This window comes from Bos taurus, chromosome 18, assembly GCF_002263795.3.
Source record: "Bos taurus isolate L1 Dominette 01449 registration number 42190680 breed Hereford chromosome 18, ARS-UCD2.0, whole genome shotgun sequence".
NCBI classification, from domain to species: Eukaryota; Metazoa; Chordata; class Mammalia; order Artiodactyla; family Bovidae; genus Bos; species Bos taurus.
This window is the reverse complement of record NC_037345.1, coordinates 52,833,125-52,861,039: the sequence shown is the minus strand read 5'-3', so window position 1 is coordinate 52,861,039 and position 27,915 is coordinate 52,833,125. Positions and strand designations below refer to the sequence as shown.

Below are 27,915 nucleotides of genomic sequence, written 5' to 3'. Positions count from 1 at the left end.
GCATATGATAAGTTTGCAGAAAGAAAGCCTGGCTTCGATAAGGATCAAGGACTGCTGACCTTGCATGACTCTACCCCTTCCCCCATTATCCTCTATGCACAACTTAAGGTATAAAAACTACTTTGGAAAATAAAGTGCAGGCCTTGCTTATCGAAGCTTGGTCTCCCCATGTCGTTCTTTCGCTTTCCTTTTCCTATTCAGGCTGATTCCATCGAGCGCAGGGGCTCTCTGCATTCACTTTCCTTCCTGGGCTTCTAAGACCCACTCGAGAAGGTGCCCGGGGTGGGGCACCTTCGGCGATTCGAGAGGGAGCCTGCGGCCTACGTGAACAGAGCAAGTCCCATTCTGGGGCTTTATTGGCTTTCTGTGTAAACCAAGGAATATCAGCCTCTTTTCTCTACTCTATTTTCTCAACTGCAAAATTCTTTCCTTATCTCTTTATCTATTCTTTTAATCGCCGACGCCGTCCTCCCGAGGGAATCCCTGGATCCAACCAGGGCTGGACCCCGGTATCATGCGGCAACTAAGCCCGTGGGCCACACCTGCTGAGCCCCCTTTCTCTAGAGCCTGTGAGCTGCAACAAGAGAAGCCACCACACCACAACGAGAGAGTGGCCCCAGCTCACCATTGCCAGAGCCTGCGCACAGCAGTGAGGACCCAGCACAGGGGGAAAAAAAACCTAATGGTTGGGAAGCTGCTTACAAGATAGTTATTCCCCGCTTCCCAGTTGTTTCAAACACAAGCATTCTTTTTGTCACTAATTCCACCAGGCTCAAAATGGGTCACTGCTGTAGCTCTTTGCCTGGCGTCTTTTTTCACAGCATCCCTGTGGACCCCAACAGCCAACATCTATTTGCCTTTACTTGGAACAATCAACAATATACTTGGACACTCATGTGGCAAGGGTCCACAGAGACCCCTTCTTATTTCTCCCAAGTGCTCCACCAGGGTCTGAGCACCCTCCACTTCCCCAAGAAGTTGACTCTCTTACAATATGTAGATGAACTCTTGCTGTGCTCAGTGTCCCCCAAGAGGATTCTATTTATTTGCTGCAACAGTTAGTTGAAAAGAGACATGCAGTCTCTAATACAAAATAACAACTATCTCTAGACACTGTTTATTACCTAGGTCATAATCGGAGTGCTGAAGGAATCCAATTGTCTCCCAAACAGATTAAGTTAACCCAAGAATTTCCTTGACCCACAACTAGGCAACAGCTTGGTGGATTTCTAATCCTGGCTGGCTACTGCAGATCCTAATTTTCCTCTCTATAAACTTACTAAGGGCTTCCTAGGTGGCGCCAGTGGTAAAGAACCCGCCTGCCAGTGTAGGGGATGCAAGAGACGTGGGGTTTGAACCATGGGTCGGCATGATTTCCCTGGAGGAGGAAATGGCAACCCACTCCAGTATTCTTGTCTGGAGAATTCTATGGATAGAGAAGCCTGGTGGGCTACAGTCAATGGCGTCGCGAAGAATCAGGCACAACTGAGCAACTGACACTTTCAGACTTTCCTTGCCTTTTATAGCACACAAGTGGACTCAGTGGCTAGTGCCTACCCCAACTATAAGGTTATAACTAAAACTGTGCTCCACAGGGTTAACAGAAATTGGTGACTAACAAATTCTTGAGCTGGTCTTACAGAACAGCAACTAAGGAAACACCTTGTTTAAAAAAATAAACAAATCTCCACTTGTAACTTGCCTTCACTGACCAAGCTTGCCTTTTTTTTTTTTTTTTAATGCCTTAACCACCCCTATAGATAACACTACTGACTGATGGGTCACTATAGTAATGGGGGCTTAAGCTGTTTTTCAGGAACTTGGAGTCAGCTCTTGTCCTGTCCGAGTCAGCTGAGACTGATTGGGACCACCGACCCTGAAACTGGTCCTGCACAAGTGTCCAACAGATGCCCTTTTGACATCAAAAGGGCAAAAACCCCAGTCTCAGAGTGTGCTGTGTGTGCAGTCGTGTCCGACTCTTTGCGACTGTACCCCTTCAGGCTCCTCTCTCCATGGGATTCTCCAGGCAAGAATACTGGAGTGTGTTGCCATTTCCTCCTCCAGGGGATTTTCCCAACCCAGGGGTCAAACCCTCCCTTCTGTGTCTCCTGTATTGCGGGCGGATTCTGTACTGCTGGGCCATTGGGGAAGCCCCTCAGATTGCGCTAAAGCACCTCCATTTTTTAACATGCATCTCATGAAGAATTATGTATTAATAATTAGCATCTCATGTGTTAATAATTCAGAGACATCTGTGCAGAATGCCAGTTACTTCACCTTTTCCCCTACCTCCAATCTCCTTTCCCCACGCTTATGACCCCCTAACTTTTTCACCCACAGATATTCCAAGTTCCTCACCAATGAGGAGCAGGATTTATGTATTTGAGATCTCATTTGGCTGCTTTGTGAATAAACTTTTTCTGTTGCAAACCTTAGTGTCCCGGCCTTTGGCTTGCTTCACCGTGGGCAAATGAACCTGGTTCAGTAACAAATTTGGTGAGCCATCCTGGAGATAAAGGTCTAGACGGACTTTTTGCCAGTTATTTGTTGGCCCCTTGCTGACACTGAGAGTCTGTGGACAAATCTGAGCAGCTGCCTGGTCCCTTTGTTTTAGGGACTGTCCCCTGGATATCCCTCACCACGGTGCCACTGAACTTCAGAGCTCAGTTTTTTTTTTTTTTGCAATAGGGATGTCTTTTGGTAGCAAGCAACCTTGTTAAAATACACCTGTGCCAGGGACTTCCCTGGTGGCACAGGGGTAAAGAATCCACTTGCCATTGCAGGGTTCGCTGGTTCGATCCTTGGTCCAGGAAGATTCCACATGTCTTAGGGCAACTAAGCTGGTGTGCCACAAGTACTGAAGCCCGTGCACCCTAGAACCTGTGCTCCACAAGAAGAGAAGCCATCGCCATGAGAAGCTTGCACACTGCAACTAGAGGGTAGCCCCTGCTTGCTGCAATGAGGCTTCCCTGGTAGTGCTAGTGGTAAAGAATCAGCCTGCCAATGCAGGAGCCATAGGACACCTGGGCTTGATCCCTGGGTGGGGAAGATCCCCTGGAAGAGGGTGTGGGAACCCACTCCAGTATTGTTGCTTGGAGAATCCCATGGACAGAGGAGCCTGGCGGGCTACAGTTCATGGGATCACAAAGAGTAGGACATGGCTGAAGGACTTAGCATATTGCATCTAAAGAATGTCTGTGTGCAGCAACAAAGACCCAGTTCAGCCAAAAATAAATTAAAAAAGAAAAACTAAAAGCTTGTTATTAGGTTTTAAAAAAATCCACCTTCCAAAGCAGGGGACTTGGGTTCCATCCGTGATCAGGGAACTAAGATCCCCCATGCCATGAGGCCACTAAGTCTGTGCACTGCAACTAGAGAAAACCCAAGAGCTGCCAAAAAAAAAGACCAGTTCATATTTTAGCTAAATGTGAAACCCTTTCTTCTCTTTACTCTGGCATTGGCCTAGCAAGATAATGCCCTCATCATATCTCCCAGGCCATCGATAAGTGAAGCAACCTTTCAGACTGCTGAATTTGTCATCAAAAACTCACTTGTCCATGAGGCGAGAGATCCCTGCTGATCCTTCCTGTGGCCCACTTCTCTTCTGTTCACAATGTCACTGCAAACCATGACTGACTCCCCTTAGAAGTCTCAGCTGCTGTGGCCAGAATATCCAGTGCCTTGTCTTTCCCTTTCTCTTGTTATGCCCGTGCTTGCCCGATTACATAGGCATACCTATGTAACCTGGAGGAGGGCATTGCAAGACACTCCACTATTCTTGCCTGGAGCATCCCAAGGACAGAGTAGCCTGGTAGGCTACAGTCCACAGGGCCACAGAGTCGGATACGACTGACGTGACTTAACACACACACACACCCCTATGTAAATCTTTGTACACTTGCACCTGCCACCTACTCATGATTATCTGGATCAGATCTGCTGCCACTTGCTAAACATTCTCACCAGCAGCTCCTATCTTCGCAAGGGATTTAAAACGACTCTGTTTCAGGCTAGGAGATTTTCTTCCCGTACGTACTAAAAACCTCTATTTAAAGTACCCCCTTAAGGGGAATGGTCTGTCCTGCAACAACTTTTGTCTTTGTCTGTAATGGTTATCATTCTCGTAGGGTGTATGAATGCCTAGATGACTGTGTACAGCTGGATAATGCCTCTTAGATTATCTAACTGTGCCTCTAACTTTGTGGACAAAGGAATGAAGACATTTCATGATTGAATCCCCTTGACCTACATTGTCTAGTTAGAAAGGAACTAACCAGGAGGCATTCATGATTCAAGGTTCACATCCTTTGGCAGGGCCCTTCTTTTCCAGTTAGGATTAACTGATAAATGGGAACATGACCTCAAACATCTCCTTAACTCTTGAAGCTACTGTAGTTTCCATTGCTAAGACCACAGCTGCCCAACAAAGATCCTTAGACCCTGGTCAAAGTTGTTCCTGATAACAGGACAGCCCTTGATTATCTTTTAGCTGAGTGAGGCAGTGTCTGTGGCCAACACCACGTGTTGTACCTGGGTTAACACTTTTGGAGAAGCTGAAACTCAGATACATACGATCATTGAGGAGGCCACCTGGGTTAAGAAGATGACTCTCTGGGCTTCCCAGGTGGCTCGGTGGTAAAGAATCCGCTGCTAATGCACGAGACACAGGTTCGATCCCTGGTCCGGGAAGATCCCACATGCTTCGGAGCAACTGAGTCCGTGTGCCAAAACTATCAACCCTACCCTTTAGAGGTGGGGAATCCCAACTATTGAAGCCCATGCACCCTAGAGCCCATGCTTAGCAACAAGAGAAGCCACTGCAATGAAAAGCCTGTGCATTGCAACTAGAGTGTAGCCCCTACTTGCCGCAAGTAGAGAAAAGCCCAAGTAGCAACAAAGATCCAGTACAGCCAATAAATAAATAAATAATATAATATAATATAATATAATATAATATATAATATAATCTTATTTATATATACATATGCTAAGTCACTTCAGTCGTGTCCGACTCTGTGCGACCCCATAGATGGCAGCCCACCAGGCTCCCCCGTCCCTGGGATTCTCCAGGCAAGAACACTGGAGTGGGTTGCCATTTCCTTCTCCAATGCATGAAAGTGAAAAGTGAAAAGTGAAAGTGAAGTCACTCAGTCGTGTCTGACTCTTAGCGACCCCATGGACTGCAGCCTACTAGGCTCCTCCATCCATGATATTTTCCAGGCAAGAGTACTGGAGTGGGGTGCCATTGCCTTCTCCAATATATACATATAAAGATCATTCTTTTAGTGGAGTTTTTCTTTGACTTATTTGATTTGATTGGTTTGGGTCTTGAGGATCACATCTCCAAAGTGCACTCAGAACACTAAGAAATATCCTGCTTATAAAAACCACAGTCATCTCCCTGGTACACTGTACCCTCTCATACTCTCTCAAAAGCTTTAATTGTGTGTTCATAGCCGATAATCACCAAACAAGTGTTCTCCCTGGGATATAAGAAAAGAAACAAAGAAAATGTCCAGCTTAAAAATTGTGAATCTGAAGTTGTGGCTGTGAGTATCACAGATTAAGGAAAAACATCAGGACTTGGGGATACGGCACAGAGGATCAATAGGAGCTTGGAGAACTGCAGAGCAGTAGCTTCGAGTGGCGTCATGCCTTAAAGTTTAATCGTATCTCTCAGGCTGAGAATCTAATCAAAATTAGGGGATGGTTAAAAAGAAGACATGCATGCTCAATTGATTAGTCGAGTCCTACTCTTTTTGATGGAACTTTTTAGGCAAGAATACTGGACTGGGTTGCTAATTCCCCTTCCAGGGAATCTTCCCAACCCAGGGATCAAATACGAGTCTTCTGCACTGAAGGCAGATTCTTTGCCATTGAGCCATTAGGGAAGCCCCCTTAAAAAGAAGATAGCAGGCTCAAAATGGAGTCACTTGTGCTCAACCCCATGCCAGGAAAACCAGACAGTATCTAACCCTATTGTAGTCTCAATCTCCAGGGATGTGACCTTTGACCAGTCAACCTGGAATTACCTGGTCAGTACCACTGAGCTCATAGCCCAATAGATCCTTCTATTCCCATTAGGAGGATTACTATGTCTGAAAAAAATGTTTGTTTTTTTTTCTAATAACTTTTTTTCCCCACCTCTTTCCACCTATAAAAGACTTTTCTTTTGGGATCCCCTGGTGGTCCAGTGGCTAAGACTCTGTGCTCCCAATGTAGGGGGCCCAGGTTCAATCCCTGGTCAGACAACTAGAGCCCACATAGCACAACTAAGAGCTTGCGTGGCACAGCTAAAGATCCTGCATGTTGCAGCTAAGGCCTGGCTGAGCTGAACAAATGAATAAACATTAAACAAACAAACAAAAAATCTTTCCTTTTTACTGCTCCATGGAGCACCTTTCTGCTGGTGGATGGAAGGTAGTTTGATCTATGAACTGTTGAGTAAGCCAAATTAATTTTTAATTTACTTACCTGAATTTTATTTAACATCCCAAATAGAAACTCTGTGCCCATTAAACAATCATTCCCTAACCCATGTCTATGGTGATGGAATTCCAGTTGAGCTATTTCAAATCCTAAAAGAGGATGCTGTGAAAGTGCTGCACTCAATATGCCAGCAAATTTGGAAAACTCAGCAGTGGACACAGGACTGGAAAAGGTCAGTTTTCATTCCAATTCCAAAGAAAGGCAATGCCAAAGAATGCTCAAACTACCGCACAATTGCACTCATCTCACAGGCTAGTAAAGTAATGCTCAAAATTCTCCAAGCCAGGCTTCAACAGTACATGAACCGTGAAATTCCTGATGTTCAAGCTGGCTTAAGAAAAGGCAGAGGAACCAGAGATCAAACTGCCAACATCCACTGGATCATCGAAAAAGCAAGAGAGTTCCAGAAAAACATCTATTTCTGCTTTATTGACTACGCCAAAGCCTTTGACTCTGTGGATCAGAACAAACTGTGGAAAATTCTTAAAGAGATGGGAATACCAGACCACCTGACCTGCCTCTTGAGAAACCTATATGCAGGTCAGGAAGCAACAGTTAGAACTGGACATGGAACAACAGACTGGTTCCAAATAGGAAAAGGAGTACGTCAAGGCTGTATATTGTCACCCTGCTTATTTAACTTATATGCAGAGTACATCATGAGAACTTCTGGACTGGATGAAGCACAAGCTGGAATTAAGATTGCTGGGAGAAATATCAATAACCTCAGATATGCAGATGACACCATCCTTATGGCAGAAAGCAAAGAAGAACTAAAGAGCCTCTTGATGAAAGTGAAAGTGGAGAGTGAAAAAGTTGGCTTAAAACTCAACGTTCAGAAAACTAAGATCATGGCATCTGGTCCCATCATTTTATGGCAAATAGATGGGGAAACAATGGAAACAGTGATAGACTTTATTTTTTTTGGCTCCAAAATCACTGCAAATGGTGACTACTGCTGCTGCTGCTGCTAAGTCGCTTTAGTCATGTCCGACTCTGTGCAACCCCATGGACTGCAGCCTACCAGGCTCCTCCATCCATGGGATTTTCCAGGCAAGAGTACTGGAATGGGGTGCCATTGCCTTCTCCAGCAAATGGTAACAGCAGCCATCAAATTAAAAGGCGCTTGCTTCTTGGAAGAAAAGTTATGACCAACCTAGACAGCATATTAAAAAGTAGAGACATTACTTTGCCAACAAAAGTGTGTCTAGTCAAAGCTATGGTTTTTCCAGTAGTCATGTATGGATGTGAGATTTGAACTATAAAGAAAGCTCAGCACTGAAGAATTGTTGCTTTTGAACTGTGGTGTTGGAGAAGACTCTTGAGAGTCCCTTGGACAGCAAGGAGATCCAACCAGTCCATCCTAAAGGAAATCAGTCCTGAATATTCACTGGAAGGACTGATGCTGAAGCTAAAACTCCAATACTTTGCCCACGTGATGCGAAGAACTGACTCATTTGAAAAGACCCTGATGCTGGGAAAGACTGAAGGCGAGAGGATGAGATGGTTGGATGGCATCACCGACTCAATGGAGATGAGTTTGAGTAAACTCTGGGAGTTGGTGATGGATAGGGAGGCCTGGAGTGCTGCAGTCCATGGGGTTGCAAAGAGTCGGACACGACTGAGCAACGGAACTGAACTGAACTGAACGTCTATGTAATCTTAATTCTACTTTCTGTCTTGATTAATTTGCGTATTCCAGATGCATTATATAAGAGAAATTATACCTATTTGTCCTTTGGTGTCTGTTTTATTTCAGTGAGTGTAATGTTTTCGTGCTTGTGCATGCTGCGGGATGTATCAAAATTCCGATCCTTTTCCAGGCTGAATACTATTTCATTGTATGTACATACCACATTCTGTTTATTCATTCCTCTGCTGACGGACGTCTGGGTTGCTTCCACCTCCTTGGCTGTTGTGACTAATGCTACCATGAACATTCATGTGCAAGGATCTGTTTGAGTCCCTGCTTTCAATTCTTTTGGGTATATTCCTAGAAGTGGAGTTGCCAGATCATATAGTAATTATTTATTTAACCATTTTTTAATTTATTTTTGGCCACACCACCTGGCATGTGGAATCTTAGTTCCCTGACTGGGGATCGAACCCTTACCTCCTGCATTGGAAATGTGGAGAGACTGCATTGTCTAGAACCTTCTGCCACTCTGGAGGCTGCAACTGAGAGATCCTGGGACCTGACAAAGGCAGCAAAACGTTAGGCTTCTTTTCTGTTTCTTGGACCTCTGCATGTGGTCTGATCAAGCCCAGCAGTGCAAGTCTCTACTGTATTTCTCCCTTCTAACTTTACATTAGCTGGAGAAAACATTCATGTGAACTAACTCTTGGAGTCTAGTGACTCTTGTGATTATTGTCTGTTTCTGGGTTTTGGGCTTCCCAGGTGGGGCAGTGATAAAGAATCCGCCTGCCAATGCAAGGGACGTGGGTTCCATCCCTGGGTCAGGAAGATCCCCTGGAGGAGGGCATGACAACCTACTCCAGTATTAGAATCCCATGGACAGAGGAGCCTGGCAGGCTACAGTCCATGGGGTTGCAAAGAGTCAGATACAACTGTGTGACTAAACAACACCTTTGAAAAGTCTACCCGTCAATGGTGAGATAAGGGATTGTTTGATTTGGAAAAACATTTATGTTTTTAAAAGATTTTAGAGACTTCTCATCCTAAATAAATGTCCTGTTGGAACCAAGATCAAACTGATAGAAGGAAGCAAAAGAGCATCCTGGCTAGCCTTAGGGGTCCCTTCTACAAGACTGAAAAAAACAGAAGTCAGACTTGGAACAAAAACCTATAGCCCCCATAAATTCCACTCTCCCACATGCCTCTTCACACCCAACTCCCCGTCCCTGACCCTCTAGAAGGTCTTCTGCATCTCTGGGTCCCTGCTTCAAATCCATCTCCCCAAAATCTAGCCTCAACTCCCCAGCAAATATCTTTAATTTCTAAAATTACCCCAGCTTCCACAGAAAATCCCTCAAACACACAGCTGCCAGGATTAACTTCCCTTTCCCTGAAAGAATCCAGAGAGCACTTGGGCCTGATCTCTGGACTGGGGGATATAGGTTATTTACGTAAATGCTGATATGGAGGAGGAAAACTTGGTAGAGGCTTTGGTACTGGTCTTGCCATCTCTGGTAATCAGGAGTACTTCCCAGGGCTCTGTAATCAAAACCCATCAGCTTCAGGCTTTCCCAGGCAAAGGGCTGGTCAGACGTTTCCTGGACTCAGACTTCCCCGGTGGTCCAGTGGTTAAGAATCCCCCTGCAAATACAGGAGACACCGGTTCGTTCCCTGGTCTGGGCAGATCCCACGTGCCACAGAGCAACTAAGACTGCGTGTCACAACTCCTGAGCCCGGGCCTAGAACCTGTGCTCCAGAACTAGAAAAGCCACTGCAGCGGGAAGCCCACGCACCACAGTGAAGAGTAGCTCCCACTCCCTGTAACTAGACAAAAGCCTTCAGGCAGCAAAGCAGCCTCAGTGCCGCCATAAATAAGTAAACAGATAAAATGTAAGATTATCCTTGGGGTAAACCAGAGCTAATAAATAAATAAACGTATCCAGGATGGGGATGTCCCTGGTGGTCTGGTGGCCAAGACTCCATGCTCCCAATGCAGGGGCGAGGGTTCGATTCCTGGTCAGGGAACTAGATCTCACATGCTGAAACTAAGACCTGTCTCAGCCAAAAAAAAAGAAAGAAGTATCCTGGATTCCACTGGAAAGCGTCCATGTTCCCTGGATACCAGCAGATCTTTTAAACTTCCACTTCCAGAAGATCCTGCCAAATGCAGAGAGGAGCTAGAAACATCAGTGGCCATATATATAACTCTGCTCATAGGGGACAGCTTGTAAGATGTGTTCTTTCCATTGGTGATGATACTATGGTGGTGGTTTAGTTGCTCAGTCATGTCTGACTCTTGACATTTGGTGGATGATAGCCCGTCAGGCTCCTCTGTCCGTGGCATTTTTCAGGCAAGAATACTGGAGTGGTTTGCCATTTCCTTCTCCAGGGGATCTTTCCAACTCAGGAAATGAACCTGTGTCTCCTGCCCTGCAGGCAGTTTCTTTACCGACTGAGCTTCCAGGGAAGGCCCTCTGATGATACTAAAGTCATATGCCAAGAGCTCCTGCAGGAGACTCCCCACATTGGGGAAACCGGTGGCCAGAACCCTTCCCAGGTGCTTCAGCAAATGGCCAGGAAATGACCCAAGTGGAGCCTGATGTTCCAGGTCTGATAGGAGTGATGCTAAAGGGCTTTCCTCCAAAGGTAAACTGATCCCCGGTTGAACTGTGTGCTCAGAAAGAAGAGCATCCCCAAATCTCCGTGGAAGGTGTTACACAGATTTTTCAAAGACACAATGCATCAAACTCAGATGCCCCAGAACACGTCTGCTTTAGTTGGAAATCTCCCTAACATGTGTGTGTTAGCACACATGTGTGTGTAAGCACACATGTGTGTGTACTCAGTCTTGTCCGACTCTTTGTGACCCTCTGGACTGTAGCCTGCCAGGCTCATCTGTCCATGGAATTCTCCAGGCAAGAATACTGGAGTGGGTTGCCATGCCCTCCTCCAGGGGACCTTCCCTACGTAGGGATGGGCAGATTCTTTACTGTCTGAGCAAATCCAAAATAGCGTAATTGGCCAGGATGGACAGGCTCTCAATGTTATTACAGAAATTGCTTCTCGGTTCTTTTACAATAGCCTTCAGGAAAGCAGGAGGAAAAGGCAGTTAAAATCAACGGTCCCTGCCTTTGTCCCAAGACAATTGTACATTCTGTAAAAGGCTGGGACATTGGGAAAACAGTGGTCCTGTACGTCAAATAAAGGAAAGCTTACAAAGCAATCATCCTAGAACCCCGAGCCCACAGAGGGTCAAGTTCTCCTCCTTTGGGGGCAATTCCCCTTCAAGGACAAGGTCAGTCCTATCCTGAGTCACACCCTGGCACCCACCATTGAACTTAAGATAGAGGATCAGGAATTGGATTTCTTAAATTCCATTTCTTTTTTTTTTTTTTTTTTTATAAAGAAGTAGATTTATTCAGAGAGAAACACACTCCACAGACAGAGTGGGGACCATCGCAGAGGGCAAAAGCCACAGCCTTAAATTGCATTTCTTAATTTAAAAAAAATTTTTTTTAATGTTGGCATTTGGGCTTCTCTTATTGCAGAGCTCGGGCTCTAGAGGGCACAGGCTCAGTAGCTGGAGCACCAGCTTCCTAGTTGTGGTGCATGGGCTTAGTTGCCTCGAGGCATGTGGATCAAATCCGGGTCCCCTGCATTGAAAGGTGGATTCTTAACTACTGGACCATTGGGGAAGTCTCCCTGGATTTATTTATTTTTCAATTTACTTATTTATTATTATTATTTGGTTGCACTGCGTCTTCACTGCAGCCCTCAGGCTTTTCCCTAGTTGCAGAGAGTGGGAGCTGCTTTCTTGCTGCAGAGCACGGATTCCAGGCCCACGGGCTTCAGTGGTCACACCACGTGGGCTCAGCAGTTGTGGCGCACGTGCTTAGTCATTCCGCTGCATGGAGAATCTTCCTGGACCAGGGACTGAACCCGTGTCTCTTGCACTGGGCAGGCAGATTCTTACCCACTGGACCACTGGGGAAGTCTTCCATGGATTTCTTAATCGACACAGGTATGACTGCCTACCCTTGGCTCCGAGGATTTATGTCTGCCCACCATGTCTGACTCCATTCAAGCTGTCGAGAGTCTCTGGGCAACGTCTTCTATTCCCGGATTCCCTTCTGAATCAAACCTGGTGATATGTACAAAGCGGGCAGAGCCATAAACACTTGTCACTGTTCCACCTCAGAGGTCCTAACCCCGACATTGACTCCTGCTGGCACAGCCTGGTTACAGTGATGGATCTTTGCTCAGCTTTCTTTCCCCCGTTGATTCCCGACTCACCATTTCTTTCTGCAATTATGTTTAGAGGGAGACAATCAACGGGGACTCACGTATCTCAGGGATTGTGCGAGATTATTTTCCCAAGTCTTTAAAGCTGACTTCACTTTGCAGCCTTTACCCCAGACTCTACCGTCGCTCAATACACGTGTGCTTTCTTACTCTGTAACCAGATAAGCAGGGTGATGAAACAGACCCTCTCATTCTTTTAGGCCCCTTCCTCCAGAGGCTCTTCCTGACCCAGGGATCAAGCCCACGTCTCTTGTATCTCCTGCACTGGCAGTCGGATTCTTTACCACTGCACCCCCTGGGAACTCCAGGGCACGAACAAGACAAGACCAGAACGCTTCCATATCTAAGCTTCAGGGCTGCTAACCACTGCCACCTACTCAAAACAGGAGTTATTGCAGGGAACTCAAAAACTCACCCCCAAACGCCTTAAATCACTTCTGCCCATCCCTCTACTCAGAGCAAAAAAAGCAGATGTGCAAACCCAGGGGAGAAGCTGCCGCCGGCACATGCCTTTATTTTTGCTGCCTTTCCTCAAGCTTTATTTGCCCTCCTCTCAGATGCTATTTGGAGCCCGTGTCCTGGCTCCTGGAGGCATGAACCTCCTCTGAAACTGTTGTATTTAAATTGAAGCATAGTTGATTTACAATGTTGTGTTAATTTCAAGTGTACAGCATCATGATTCAGTTATACATACATGTATATATCTATTCTTTTTCAGATCCGTTTCCCTTATAGGTTATTACAAAATCCCTGTGCTATACAATAGGTCTTTGTCAGCTATTTTATATACAGCAGTGTGCTAATATTAATTCCAAATTTCTAATTTATCCCTCCCCGCTTTGGTAATCATAAGTTTGTTTTCTATGTCTCTGGGTCTATTTCTGTTTTTGTGTGTAAGTTCATTTGCATTCTTTTAAAATCTTACTTATTTTTTAAAATTTATTTTTAATTGGAGAATATTGCTTCATAGTGTTCTGCTGCTTTCTGTCACATGACAATGTAAATCAGCTATTAGTATACATATATCCCCTCCCTACCCACTCCAGTAATCTTGGGCTTCCCTTGTGGCTGGTAAATGATCCGCCTGCAATGAGGGAGACCTGGGTTCAATCCCTGGGTTTGAGAAGATCCCCTGGAGAAGGGAACAGCTACCCAACTCCAGTATTCTGGCCTGGAGAATTCAATGGACTGTATAGTCCATGGGGTCACAGAGAGTCAGACAGGGCTGAGCGACTTTCACTTCCCCTCCCTACAGCATTTCACATATACGTGATATCATTTGATATGTCTTTCTCTGTCTGACTTATTCCACTTCGTAGGATCATCTCTAGGTCCATCCATGTTGCTGCAAATGGCATTATTTCATTCTTTGCCTATGACTGAGTAGTGCATATATATACACCACATCTTTATCCATTCATCTGTTAGTGGATATTTTAGGTAGCTTCCATGTCTTGACTGTTGTAAATAATGCTGCAATGAACATCAGTCCCCTGAAACTTTAAAATGAGCACTGTCCACACCCCCAGCTCTCAGCTGACCTCATTTTGACAAAGCTTTTCACCTCCACTGCCACAAAGTTGTTTTATGACAACTTTTGGCCTCTCAGATACACCCTGTAGCGTATTTCTCAGGTCAGTTAGACCCTGTGGCATCAGACACAAGTCCCCCTCTGAGCCACCACCCTCACCTGGGGCTCCCCAGTCCTCTCTGCTCCCCCTGCTGTGCCAAAGACATAGCCTCTCTCTGCAGGCACCCACGCTGCCATCATCTTGCATCACGTAACGTTTAAATCCATTTGCACTGTGGTCGCTTCCTGGTGACAGAGAGCCCAACCCCCTCGTCCTGTGCTATGCTTAGTTGCTCAGTCATGTCCAACTCTTTGCAACCTCATGGACTGTAGCCTGTCAAGCTCCTCTCTCCGTGGGGATTCTCCAGGCAGGAATACCAGAGTGGGTTGCCATGCCCTCCTCCAGGGGATCTTCCCAACTCAGGGACTGAACCCAGGACTCCAGCGTTGCAGGTGGATTCTTTACCAGCTGAGTACCAGGGAGCCCATTCAATCGCCCTACAACTAGAGAAATGGTCTCAAAGCCACGAAAATACTTCTTAGGCACCCTCTCCACCTCAGACGACACAGACTTTTCTTCTGTTTTGAGATGGCTCTGGTAGACGAAATTCCTGGGGAAACCTGATCACGGGTCATGCCCGAGTTTCCCCAGATCAAATGCTGGAGGCTTATGCTTTGCGCATTACAAGTTCAGCCCCAGCGGCCCAGCTCATAGCTCTTCCTAGAGCTTGCAAACTAGCAGTACATACATATAGCAACTCCAGGCATGCTTTTGGTGTCTGCTGCGCTGCCAGTGCACATGGAAATCCTGTGGATTCCTGACCCCTGCTGGTGCTCCGATTTGCCATCAGGAATATCACTGCTGCCCTGATAGGGGCTAATTGAGTGCGTGCTAAATCACTTTAGTCGTGTCCTACTGTGTCCCTATGAAAACTGTAACCACCAGCTTTCTCTGTCCATGGGATACTCCCGGCAAGAATACTGGAGTGGGTTGCCATGCCCTCCTCCAGGGGATCTGCCCAACCCAGGGATCCAACCCAAGTCTCTTATGTCTCCTGTATTGGCAGTCAAGTTCTTTACCACCAGCGCCACCTGGGAACCCCAGGGGCTAACAGACCTCCCTGCTAAAATTGCTGCTGTTCACCGTGGAGACAGACACCCCATCTCCAGGGAAGGACAGAGCCCACAAGGGGCCCACAGCCCCCTGCCCCGGCCCCGATCCCTTCTACACCCAGTAGTCTAAATCTGCCTTTATCCCCTAACGGATATTATCAGCTAGTCAGGCAAATACACTGCAAACTGAAAAGGACAAATGGATACAAAAGGGTACCAAACAGTGTGTCCCAAGGGTGTAACGTACGGCATGGTGATGGTAGCTCATAACACTGCGTCGCATATTTGAAAATGGCTAAGAGTGGATCTTACAAGCCCTCATCACAAGAAAAAAAAATTGTAACTAAGGATGGTGACGGATGTTAACTAGACGTATGTGATCATTTCACATATACCATACAAATGTTGCGTAATTACGATCTGCACTTGAAATTAAAATGTTATATGTCAATTACACCTCAAATTAAAAAAAAAAAAGGTACCAAGCAAACGATTCACTGGTGGACTATACATCAGGCCAAATGGTCTTCCGGTGGCCCCCACTTTCTTTTTTTGTTGTTGAGCTATAACTGACTGGCCCCCTTCATGTGACCTTCTGGCTGACCTTATCTCCCATCAGATGGGACCTGCGTGCAGATGGGCGGCAGTGAAGCCTCTAAAGGACAATGGGTTCTGTCCCAGCATCTATAAAACCTCTAACCAAAGTATTTCCTGATGTGCTGTTTGGGAATCTCAGTGGCTCCCCAGAGAACAACTTATCTCAGGAAATCCTCCAAGGTCCATGCTGATCCTTGCACTGTCTCACGTGGGTTCCATACATTGCCCTCTGGCTTCAGGCTGTTCCTGCTGTTTGCTTGTTTACTGGAGGGGTTGGAGGTTATCCAGCTAGACGTGCTGATGCTCTGACAGAGGAAAAGAAATGAATACTGGAGATTATCCCTCAGTTTGGCATTCCTCTGTGGAATTGGGCCAAGGAACAGCAGAAATGTTAACACATACATATACAGCTTGATTGAGCACACGTTTTAGTCCCTCAGCTGTGTCCAACTCTTTGTGACCCCATGGACAGAGGTCCATGGAATTCTCCAAGCAAGAATACTCAAGTGGGTTGCCATTCCCTTTTCTGGGGATTTTCCAAGCATGGAATTCTCCAAGCAAGAATACTGGAGTGGGTTGCCATTCCCTTTTCTGGGGATTTTCCCAACCCAGGGACTAAACCAGAGTCTCCTACACTGCAGGCGGATGCTTTACCATCTGAGCCACCATAAATATCAGATACACAACATTTACAGCAAAGGGACTTCCTTGGTGGTCCAATAGCTAAGAGTCCAAGCTTTCAATGCAGGAGCCCAGGTTCTAGATCTGCGAACTAGATTCCACATGCTGCAACTAAAGATCTCGCATGCCTCAATGAAGATTGACAATCCCACTTGCAAGATATATATATATAATTTCTAAAGGAAATCAGTCCTGAATATTCATTGGAAGGATTGAGGCTAAAGCTGAAGCTCCAATACTTTGGCCACCTGATGGGAAGAACCGACTCACTGGAAAAGACCCTGATGCTGGGAAAGATTGAAGGTAAAAAGAGAAGGGAGTGACCGAGTGACAGACGATTGGATGGCATTACTGACTCAGTGGACTTGACTTTGAGCAGACTCTGGGAGATAGTGGAGGACAGGGAAGCCTAGTGTGCTGCCGTTTATGGGGTTGCAAAGAGTCGGACATGACTGATTGACTGAACAACAATAAAAATTTTTTTTAAAACGCTGATCATCGTCTGAGGCTTCAGTGAATTGTCATCTTTCCGTTGCTGGAGGGGCCTGCCTCAGTGTTGATGGGCACCGACTGATCAGGGTGGTGGGTGCTGAAGGCTAGGGAGGCCGTGGTGATTTCTTAAAATAAGACAACAGTGAAGTCTGATGCATCGATTGACTCTTCCTTTCACAGACGGTTTCTCTGTAGCCTGAAGTGCTGTCTGACAGCATTTACCCACAGAACTTCTTTCAAAATTGGAGTCAATCCGTTCAAAGCCCGCTGCTGCTTTATCAACTACGTTCATGACATATTCTAAGTTCTTTGTCATCATTTCAACAGTCTTCACAGCATCTTCACCAGGAATAGAGGCCAGCTCAAAAAACCACGTTCTTTGCTCATCCATAAGAAACAGCGCCTCATTCATTAGAGTTTTTCCATGAGGTTGCAGTAATTCAGTCCCATCTTCAGGCTCCACGTCTAATTCTAGTTCTCTTGTTATTTCCCCCCATCTGTACTTACTTCCTCCACTAAAGTCTTTTTTTTAAGGTATTTTGAAGTGGACCATTTTTTAGTCTCTACTGAGTTTGTTACAATATTCCTTCTATTTTATGTTTTGGTTTTTTGGCCGAGAGGCACATTGGATCTTAGCTCACCAGGGATCAAACTGTACCCGCTGCGTTGGAAGGCGAATTCTAAACCACCGGGCTGCCAGGGAAGCCCCTTCTAGCGTTTGATTTTAAGTGAGAGATGTGTGACTCTTCCTTTCATTTGAACACTCAGAGACCTCAACAGGGTTTTAATTGGCCTAATTTCAATATTGCTGTGTCTTGGGGAATAGGGAGGCCGGAGGAGAGGGAGAGAGACGGAGGACAAGCTGGTTGGCCGAGCAGTCGGAACACACACCACGTTTATCAATTAAGCTCACTGTCTTACATACAGTGCTGCTTGTGGCACTCCCAAAACAATGACAAGAGTCATGTCAAAGATCACTGAGGGGGACTTCCTTGATGGTCCAGTGGCCAAAACTCTGTACTCCCAATGCACAGGGCCTGGGTTCAGTCCCTGGTCAGGAACTAGATCTTGTGTTGGAACTAAAGACCCTGCAAGCGGCAAGTAAAAAAAAAGCAGGAAGACCCCACTGGCGGCAACTAAGACCCAAATAAGTGCAGCCAAATAAGTGAACAAATATTAAACACATAAATAAAAAATAAATCATTTGCTCAATCTGATATTTAAAAAAGATCAGTGAACACAGATCATGGCAAATATAGTATTTTTAAAATGTATTTATTTTATTTATTATCTATTTGGCTGTACTAGGTCTTAGAGCTTCTCTCTAGTTGCGGAGCACGGGCTCTAGAGCCCGCAGGCTTCAGAAGTTGTGGCGCACGGGCTCTCTAGTTGTGGCCCATGCAAATACAGTATTAATGAAAAAGTTTGAAATATTGCAAGAATTACTGAAATGTGACCCATTTTGAAGCAAGCAAATGCTGTTGGAAAAATGGAGCCAACAAACTTGCTCAATCTAGAGTTGCCACAGATCTTGCCACAAATTTGTAAAAGTGCAGCATCGGAGGAGTGCAGTAGAGCGAAGGGCAATAAAACAGGTCTGCCTGTGTCCTTGGAGAGTGTGGTCAGCAGGCTGCTACTGGCCAATGAGCCTTGTCATCCCTTCCAAACAGGAGATCCAGGGTATCTCAAGGTTTTAGAGGAAAATGTGTACTATCACCTGGCTGGAAAGGATCTCTCGAGCACTGCTGATCGCCTGCACTACCATCAGAATAAAAGCGATCCTGCTGAATTCACAGGAAACACGCCAAACCAGACCCAGGTCAGCACTCCCAGGATTCTCGGAAGCCTGTCCCTACAGATGATGACCGGCACCAGACGATTTCCAGAGCCAATAAACTGGTTCCTGAAGCAGACCGTGCCAAGAGGTGGACAGCACTTCCCAAGATCACAGATCTTAAAAAGACTTAAAAGACTGCCTGACGACAGTTGTTGCAGGCAAGATCTACTGATGGATGCTAATACTGGGCAAAAGTTTGAGAAGAAATAGGATATATGCATAATCTCAAAGTATCTCCCCCAAGATATCTGTCAATTATAGCAGGACAAACAGTAATCTCACACTGAAGAAACCCAACAGACACCACGTTAATCAAGTAATCAAGGTTAATATCACCTCTTTCAATATCACTCACCCTCAATATAAGCTGTGCGTGCTAAGTCTCTTCAGTCATGTCCGACTCTTTGCCACCCTTATGGACTGTAGCCCACCAAGCTCCTCTATCCATGGGATTCTTCAGGTAAGAATACTGGAGTGGGTTGCCATTTCCTACTCCAGTGGATATTCCCGACCCAGGGATTGAACCCCAGTCCCTGGAGCTCCTGCATTGCAGGCAGATTCTTTACTGCTGAGCCACTGGGGGAGCCCCAATATAAGGCACCGAGGTGCAAAATATCACTTCTGGAGTATTCCTGACAAAAGCGCATAGGGTCAATATAATCATGGGGGGAAGCCCAGACAAGCCCAAACTGAGGGATGTTCTAGAAAATAACTGATCAGTATTGTTTTAAAGGGCCAAGGTCATGTAAGATGGGGAGCTGTTACTGATGGGGGGACACTCAGAAGGAAATGCAGTGTTCGATCCTGGATTGGCTTCTGGAACAAAGAGGACATTGACAGACAGGAAAACTGCTGAAATTCAAACAAGACCTGTCACTGAGTTATTGGTATTAGTATTGTACTAACACTACTACTACTACTGCTTCCTGGTGGCTCAGCTGGTAAAGAATCCGCCTGCAATGTGGGAGACCTGGGTTTGATCCCTGGGTTGGGAAGATCCCCTGGAGAAGGAAAAGGCTACCCACTCCAGTACTGTGGCCTAGAGAATTCCATGGACTGTATAGTCCATGGGGTCACAGAGAGTCGGACTCGACTGAGCAACTTTCACTCACTTTCACTACTGCTACTACTGGAAACCGACCTGCTTCCATGAGATGGCAGGAGCGCCCCCTGTAGTCAGACTTTCAATCAAAAGCCCTGAGCTAGAACGTGATATGATGTCAGGATCTTTATCGGTTTTGGCAACCACATTCCACAACTTCAATGAACCCTTCCCTCAGTTCAGTTCAGTTCATTTCAGTCGCTCAGTTGTGTCCGACTCTTTGAGTCCCCATGAATCGCAGCACGCCAGGCCTCTCTGTCCATCACTAACTCCCGGACTTCACTCAGACTCACATCCATCGAGTCAGTGATGCCATCCAGCCATCTCATCCTCTGTCGTCCCCTTCTCCTCCTGCCCCCAATCCCTCCCAGCATCAGAGTCTTTTCCAATGAGTCAACTCTTCGCATGAGGTGGCCAAAGTACTGGAGTTTCAGCTTTAGCATCATTCCTTCCAAAGAAATACCAGGGCTGATCTCCTTTAGAATGCACTGGTTGGATCTCCTTGCAGTCCAAGGGACTCTCAAGAGTCTTCTCCAACACCACAGTTCAAAAGCATCAATTCTTCGGTGTTCAGCTTTCTTCACAGTCCAACTCTCACATCCATACATGACCACAGGAAAAACCATAGCCTTGACTAGATGGACCTTTGTTGGCAAAGTAATGTCTCTGCTTTTGAATATGCTATCTAGGTTGGTCATAACTTTCCTTCCAAGGAGTAAGCGTCTTTTAATTTCATGGCTGCAGTCACCATCTGCAGTGATCTTGGAGTCCCCCAAAACAAAGTCTGACACTGTTTCCACTGTTTCCCCATCTATTTTCCATGAAGTGAAGGAACCAGATGCCATGATCTTTGTTTTCTGAATGTTGAGTTTTAAGCCAACTTTTTCACTCTCCTCTTTCACTTTCATCAAGGATTTACCAATTAGAATCTGACTCTGGCCTTGAGATTTGCTTTGACCAATAGTGTGAGATGGAAGTGCCTCATAACTGCCCAGGCTGGCCTTCTAACATCTATAGCATCTGCTTCCCATGCACCTGGAAGGTTCTCTCTTGCAACCCAGGTGCCACCTGCGAGAGCCCCAAGGACATCTGGAGGACTGAACACAGCGGATGACAGCCTTATCTGTAGGCTCAGCACCCGATATATTTATAACAACCCTAGGAGATGGATAATGGTTTTATCCTAACTTAGTAGATATACTAGTTTGCTTTGGCTGCCATAGCAAAATTCCACCAACTGGGCTGCTTAGACATGAGACGTGTTTCTCACAATTCTGGAGAAATTCTCTTCCTGGCTTGCAAACCGCCCACTTCTCAAGTTGTTGTCACATAGTCTCTTCTCTGCACATGTCTGAGGTTTCTATTTGTCCAAATTTCCTCTCCTTTTTCTTTTTCTTTTTGGCCGCACCTCACTGCATGAGGAACTTCCCTGACTAGGAATCGAACCCTCACCCCCTGCAGTGGAGTCTTGACCACTGGACCACCAGGGAAGCTCCAATTTTCCTATTCTTAGTGGACATCAGTTGGATTGGATTAGGACCCAGCCAATGGCTTCATTTAACCTACACACCTCTTTAAAAGCTTTAGAAGCTCTATCTCCAAATACATCACATTCTGAGGTACTAGGGATTACGGTTTCAGTCCATGAATTTTGAGAATACACAAGTCAGTCCATAACAGCAATAAGGAAATGCACAGAGAAGTTAAGCAATTTTCCCAAAGTCACACAGCTGACAGGCAGCAAAGCTCAGACATGAACCCAGGCAGGCTGGCTCCAGGGGCCACGCTTTTACCCGCTAACCTCCACCAACTTGTGAATCAGGAAGTAACCTGGGGGACTTCCCAGGAGGTCCAGTGATTAAGACTCCAGGCTTCCACTACAGGGGGGCACTGGTTCAATCCCTGGTCAGGTAACTAAAGACCCTGCATGCCATGTGGTGGGGCCAAAAAAAAAAGCAAGTGCATTGGACTTAGCCAGCACTCATTCTTCCCTTGGGCTAGAACGGGTCAAGGACTTAGCCACAGTTAAAGCAAGCAGAGATCTGGGGCCAGCTCAAATCCCATGAGGCCTTCCAACAAGGACAAGACACTCAACTTCCCCTACTAAGATCCCCCTCTACTGTCAGAAGGCTTGTGCCCTTAACCGAGCTCCTCGATTCAAGGGGATATGGTAGGTCTTGATCCTTGGATTCTGTGAGAGTTGCCTTCCATGTCAAAAAGAATCTTTGAAACTGTGATTAAATGATCTCGAGGTGGGGGGTTTATCCTGATTATCCAGATGGGCTCACAATGCAATCACATGTACCCTTATAAGGAGGCGAAGGGAGATCTGACAGAGAGTGAGGGCAATGGAATGACCTCAACAGAGAGTGCGCACACATGATCTGAGGATGTGTGGGCTTTTTAAAAAATATATATATATATATATTTATTTGACTCTGCCAAGTGTTAGTGATCATGAAGAAGGAATGCCGTGAAAGTGTTAGTTGCTCAGTCCTATCTGACTCTTTGCCACCCTATGGACTGTAGCCCACCAAGCTCCTCTGTCCATGGAATTCTGCAGGCATGAATACTGGAGTGGGTAGCCATTCCCTTCTCCAGGGAATCTTCCTGACCCAGGGATCAAACCCAGGTCTCCCACATTGCAGGCAGATTCTTTACTGTCTGAGCCACCAGGGAAGCCCAAGGAATGCAGGCAGCCCTTTAAAGTTGGGAAAAGCAAGGAGATGGATTCTCCCCTAAAGCCTCCAGGAGGAATGCAGTCCTATTGATACCCCAGTTTCAGGACCTCTGACCCCCAGCTGTAAGATAATACATTTATGTTGTCTTAAGCCACTAAATTTGTGGTAATTTGATAGAGTAACACTAGGAAACCATTATTGTCTATACCTCCATCCCTTCAGGGGCTCAAGCCAGGAAGTTCAGACTTGCCCTTGATCAACTCCTCCTCTCCGTCACCCAGAAGCAGGTCTGTTGATCTCATTTCCTAGTCAGTTATTGAGCTTGTCTCCAGACCCCCTGTCCTGGCAAGTTCAGAAGGTGGTCCAAGCCACCATTTTACTTCACCTGGATCCTTACACCAACCTCCTGCTAATAAAGCTTTCAGAAACAAAATCCTGATTGAAATGAAAAAGGTGTTTATTGGGGGTTTGTTAGAACTTCAGCCCAGGAGACACAGATTCAAGAAGCACTTGCACTATTTTCCTATCTTGTAATAACTGATAATGGAAAATCATCTTAAAAATAATATATGTGTACATGTGTAACTGATCACCTTGCTGTACACCTGAAACTATACTTCAATAAAATGCATATATTTAGAAAAAAACAAACAAAAAAATGCATGTTTGCATGTAGTCGCTTCAGTTGTGTCTGACTCTTTGCAACCCTATGGACTGTAGCCCACCAGGCTCCTCGGTCCATTGGATTCTCTAGACAAGAATCCTGGAGTGGGTTGCCATGCCCTCCTCCAGGGGATCTTCTCCACCCAGGGATCAAACCCAAATCTCTTGTGTCTCCTGCATTGGCAGTTGGATTCTTTACCACTAAAGGCACTGGCGACCCACTTCCGTACTCTTGCCTGGAAAATCCCATGGACGGAGGAGCCTGGTAGGCTGCAGTCCATGGGGTCGCGAAGAGTCGGGCACGACTGAGCGACTTCACTTTCACTTTTCACTTTCATGCATTGGAGAAGGAAATGGCGCCCACTCCAGTGTTCTTGCCTGGAGAATCCCAGGGACGGGGGAGCCTGGTGGGCTGCCGTCTATGGGGTCGCACAGAGTCGGACACGACTGACACGACTTAGCAGCAGCAGCAGTGCCACATGGGAAGCTCCGTATTACCAAAGAGGGGAGGCTTGAAATGGCAAACACTGCAAAGTAACAGCCAGTTACTTGAGTTTTTTCTGAAGAATTATAATTGGAGTTGGTAAGAAGTAACAGTATTTGTTAAGAAGGATTGGTTGGCGTCTGAAATGGTTGCACAGCTACAAGGGGAGACCTTGAGAGGATAAGTCTGCAGCTGGCAGGTATTGTTCTGACTACAGCTGGTGGTGTCCTTGGAGTTAGCACAGTTCAAAGCAAGTTCAAATTTGAAGTGGTGCAGAGAGGTGTTTGAGACCAGATCCTCAATGTCCGATTGACTCCGTTTTTGTACACCTGAACTTGGATCACTCCATTATTTTTTTTTTTATTTATGAATTTTTCCACACCATGTGGCATGCCGGATCTTAGTTCCCTGACCAGGGATTGAACCCATGCCCCCTGCAGTGGAAGTAGAGTCTGAACCACTGGACCACCATGGAAGTCTAGGATCACTCCATTATTATTTCCATTTGTCATCACTCCTGACTGGGCTTACCATCCCCACTTTTGCTTCCCTCTGCTTTTCATCTCGTAGCTGATACAACCATTTCAAAGTGCAAATCTGGTTGTGTAACCTACATGCTTAAATTCTTTCCATGATCCTCCATTGTTCTCAGGAGAAAGCAACACCGTTCTCAAGGGGGTCCCCAGTCTGGTCTGGCCCCTGCTGACTGTTTCATCACATTTCACTCCCCCCCCCGGCTCTCAGCTCTTAGCATCCCAGTCTCCAGCCTCAGGAGCTTTATCCCTGCCATTCTCTCTATTGGTATACCTACCTTTATTTCTTATTTCCCTTATGGAATATGTACCATGTGTAAATAACAAAAAGGAAAACAAACACGCCTGTCTTTAAAAAAAAAATTATTATTGGCTGCGTTGGGTCTTCACTGCTGTGCTCGGGCTCCCTCTAGTTGCGGAGAGCAGGGGCTACTCTTGGTTGCGGTGCACGGGCTTCTCATCTTGGCGGCTTCTCTTCGTTGCAGAGCACAGGCTCTGGGACGTGTGGACTTGAGTAGCTGCAGCACTCAGGCTCAGTGGTCGTGTGCACGGGCTTGGCTGCTCTGCGGCATGTGGGATCTTCCTGGGCCAGGGATTGAACTCACGTCCCCTGCACTGCAAGGGGGACTGTTAACCACTGGACCACAAGGGAAGCCCTGAATAACCCTGTCTTGACCATCCAGTTCAAGGGCAAAATGTCACAACTTAGGTGAAACCTGCCAACTCCTCCTCCCTGTGACAGACACCCTTCTCTTTGCCCACTGGAAGCAACTGGGGAATCTTTTATTGCTCCCACTTTCCTTTAAATTTATAGAGCATGTACTTACAAACCCAGGAATCCATACCAGTCATTTGCTTGTTGTTTAACTTTAGATGAAGGATAACCTCCTGAATGTATTCTTTTACAGTTTGCCCCGGTCTTCTGATGTTGTGTGCTTAGTCGCTCGTTTGTGTCCAACTCTTTGAGACCCTATGGACTGTAGCCTGCCAGGCTCCTCTGGCCATGGGGATTCTCCAGGCAAGGATATTGGCGTGGGTTGCCATGCCCGCTTCGAGGGGATCTTCCCAACCCAGGGATCAAACCCAGGTCTCCCGCATTGCAGGTGGATTCTTTACCAACTGAGCCACCAGGGAAGCCAATGTTTTGTTGTAGGGGTCTTTAGTTAATTCATTTTCACTGCTGTATAGTATTCTTTATCAGTATACCAAAACATATATCTTTGTTCGCCTGTTAATGGGCATTTAGTTACCAGTGTTTCTATGAACACAGAACATGAGATGGGTGTGACATGGGTACATCATCAGCTATTGGCTGTCTCCCCAGGCAGTCATGTTAATGTCCATTTCTTACCCACAGCTTGTAAAACTTCCGTTGCTTCACTTCCACACCAATAATCGGTATTGTTAAGATTTTTAAAATGCTGCCAACCTGATGGGCGTGAAATGCTGTCATGCTGTGGTTTTAATTTCATTTCCTGCCATTTAAAACTACACTGAGTGCCATTTTTCCCCTATCAGATTGGCAAAGATACAACCCAGTGCTGACGCTGTGCTTGCCACTGGAAGGAAATGGGCACTCCCGAGGGAATGGCGGGGAGGGGTGTGTATGTGTAAATTGACCCAGTTCAAGGCAGGGTATCAGCCAACTCTAATAGGAAGCTTACATTTCTTTTTTCTCTTAAAAAAAATTTAACAGAAAATGAGAGGAAAACTGTACTGGCACCTTAAAGGATTTATATGAATTCAAAGTTATACAGCAAGGACGGAGTGTCATGAGAAGAGAGCGCTGACTGGCTGCTGCAGGACCACCTCACAGGTGTTATTTGCTTTGGTGAGTTCACCACCACCCAGCCCGGGGCCTTCAATCTTAGAGGTCTACAGCCTGATGTTGGTCATGTCCCACAATCCATCCAAATTCAGGTGAAATTTCACTGATTACATCATAAGACTTTTTAAAAAACAAAACAAAACACCACTTCCTGGTGCAGGACATCAGAAGCAGGGTAGCGTCGTCAATAATCTTCACTGTCTTCACTGAGTGAACTATTTTATGAATACGCCAAGGAAACGGAGTCACACTGCAATCCCTCGAAGACTGGTGGTTTGGGGTCAGAGAAGTACATTGTACGGCTTCTCTGGAGGAGGTGCGGGTGACTTCAGCCTGGTGATGCTGGAGGAGGTGTGGAAGGAGAGGGATGCGACCTCCGTTAGGGGCTTTCTGGATAATCCCACTGTGGAGCTAGGAGGCAGCACTGTTTTGAAGGCTGCGTTTCCTGCTTGTTTCCAGGTTATCTCCCAGAAATACAAGGCTGGTTCTCCATAAGGATTAGAGGACCCAGGTGTCAGCTCCCTCCTGTGGGCCATAGTGAGGCTGAGAGACCTGAGATGGTGGCGGGTCCCCTCTAAAATGTTTTAAATTTTATCTCCTGGCTGTGTCCCAAGACATGTGGGATCTTAGTTCCCAGACCAGGGATCAAACCCATCCATGCCCCCTGCATTGGCCAGAGCCTTAACCACTGGACCACCAGGGAAGTCCTGGAAGCTTACATTTCTGTATCTTCACTTTTATGCTTTAGGTGAGGTAGAGAAACCGTGTACATTCATTTTTTCAGTCCTGTTTTCAGAATGGACTGACCACACCCCATCTAGGACAAATATTCTTGTATTTTCCCACCACCTCCACTCCCAGAATGAACCCCCGGACCGTTTCCAGAACACAGGAGCTGTGGCTGCCTCATTTGCATTTAGGAGAGGCTATCAGGGATCTGGCTGCTGCTTAGGCAGACTTTCAATCAACTTATTTTTGCCTTCCCAGTAGCTGTTTCAAACAATTCCTGCAGTTTGAGGGAATTCTGCTGCTTCAATTGCTTGGTTCTCAACTGTCAGTCTCTTCTAGATCATTTTTCTCAGGACTGCTAAGATCTTTTCACTCATCTGTGTGCTTCTCATCTTTCCAAGTACATGTGGCATCGTCCTCCATGCTTTCTAGGTCTGTAGGATTTTGCCCTTGAAAAGTCCTAACCCGTGATGCCCGAGTGGAACAGAAAGAAATACAAACGATGTGTGCCAACAATCATGCTCCTCGGTATTTACCCAAAGGAGCTGAAATGTGTATCAACACAAAAACCTGCACACAAATGAGCGGCTTTAAATTCATAACGGCTAAAATTTGGAGGCAGCCAAGATGTCCTAGAGCAGATGCATGGATAAACAAACTGTGGTACCTTCAGATAATAGGATATTATTCAGCGCTAAAAAGAAATGAACTAGGCTGTTGCTGCTTATGTTGAGTCCAGAAACACAGCCGGACATGGGGCTAGAGGATGAAGAAAGGATGCTGGCCGGGTCCGGAGAGCCCAGGGAAGAGGAAGAGGGGGAGGAATTAGTGGATCCCCTAACAACAGTGAGAGAGCAACGCGAGCAGCTGGAGAAATGTGTAAAGGCTCGGGAGCAGCCAGAACGCTGTGATGAGCATGTATCCTCCAGGTCACAGAAACACCACTGCAGAGGAGCTCTTCGACTTCTGGCACACAAGGGACCACTGTGTGGCCCACAAACTGTTTTAATGGCTTAAAATGAGTGTGCAGATTCATTCACCCCAGCCTTCATCACCTGGGCATGGGGATATTTCCTATCAACATGCCATTTATCTGTGTAACTAAGTTCGTGAACCTCAAGGATTTCCGCTTAGGCAAGTAGCTTCTGTGTAATTATCAGGGACTGCACCTTAATAAA

General features: G+C 46.2%; 2 pseudogenes; one reads left to right on the top strand and one right to left on the bottom strand.

The window, feature by feature from the left end:
- Positions 1-114: 114 nt before the first annotated feature.
- LOC132342711 (negative regulator of P-body association-like) lies at positions 115-27,548 on the bottom strand (annotated as a pseudogene).
- On the top strand, positions 27,491-27,810 carry LOC112442333 (cytochrome b-c1 complex subunit 6, mitochondrial-like; annotated as a pseudogene).
- Positions 27,811-27,915: the final 105 nt, after the last annotated feature.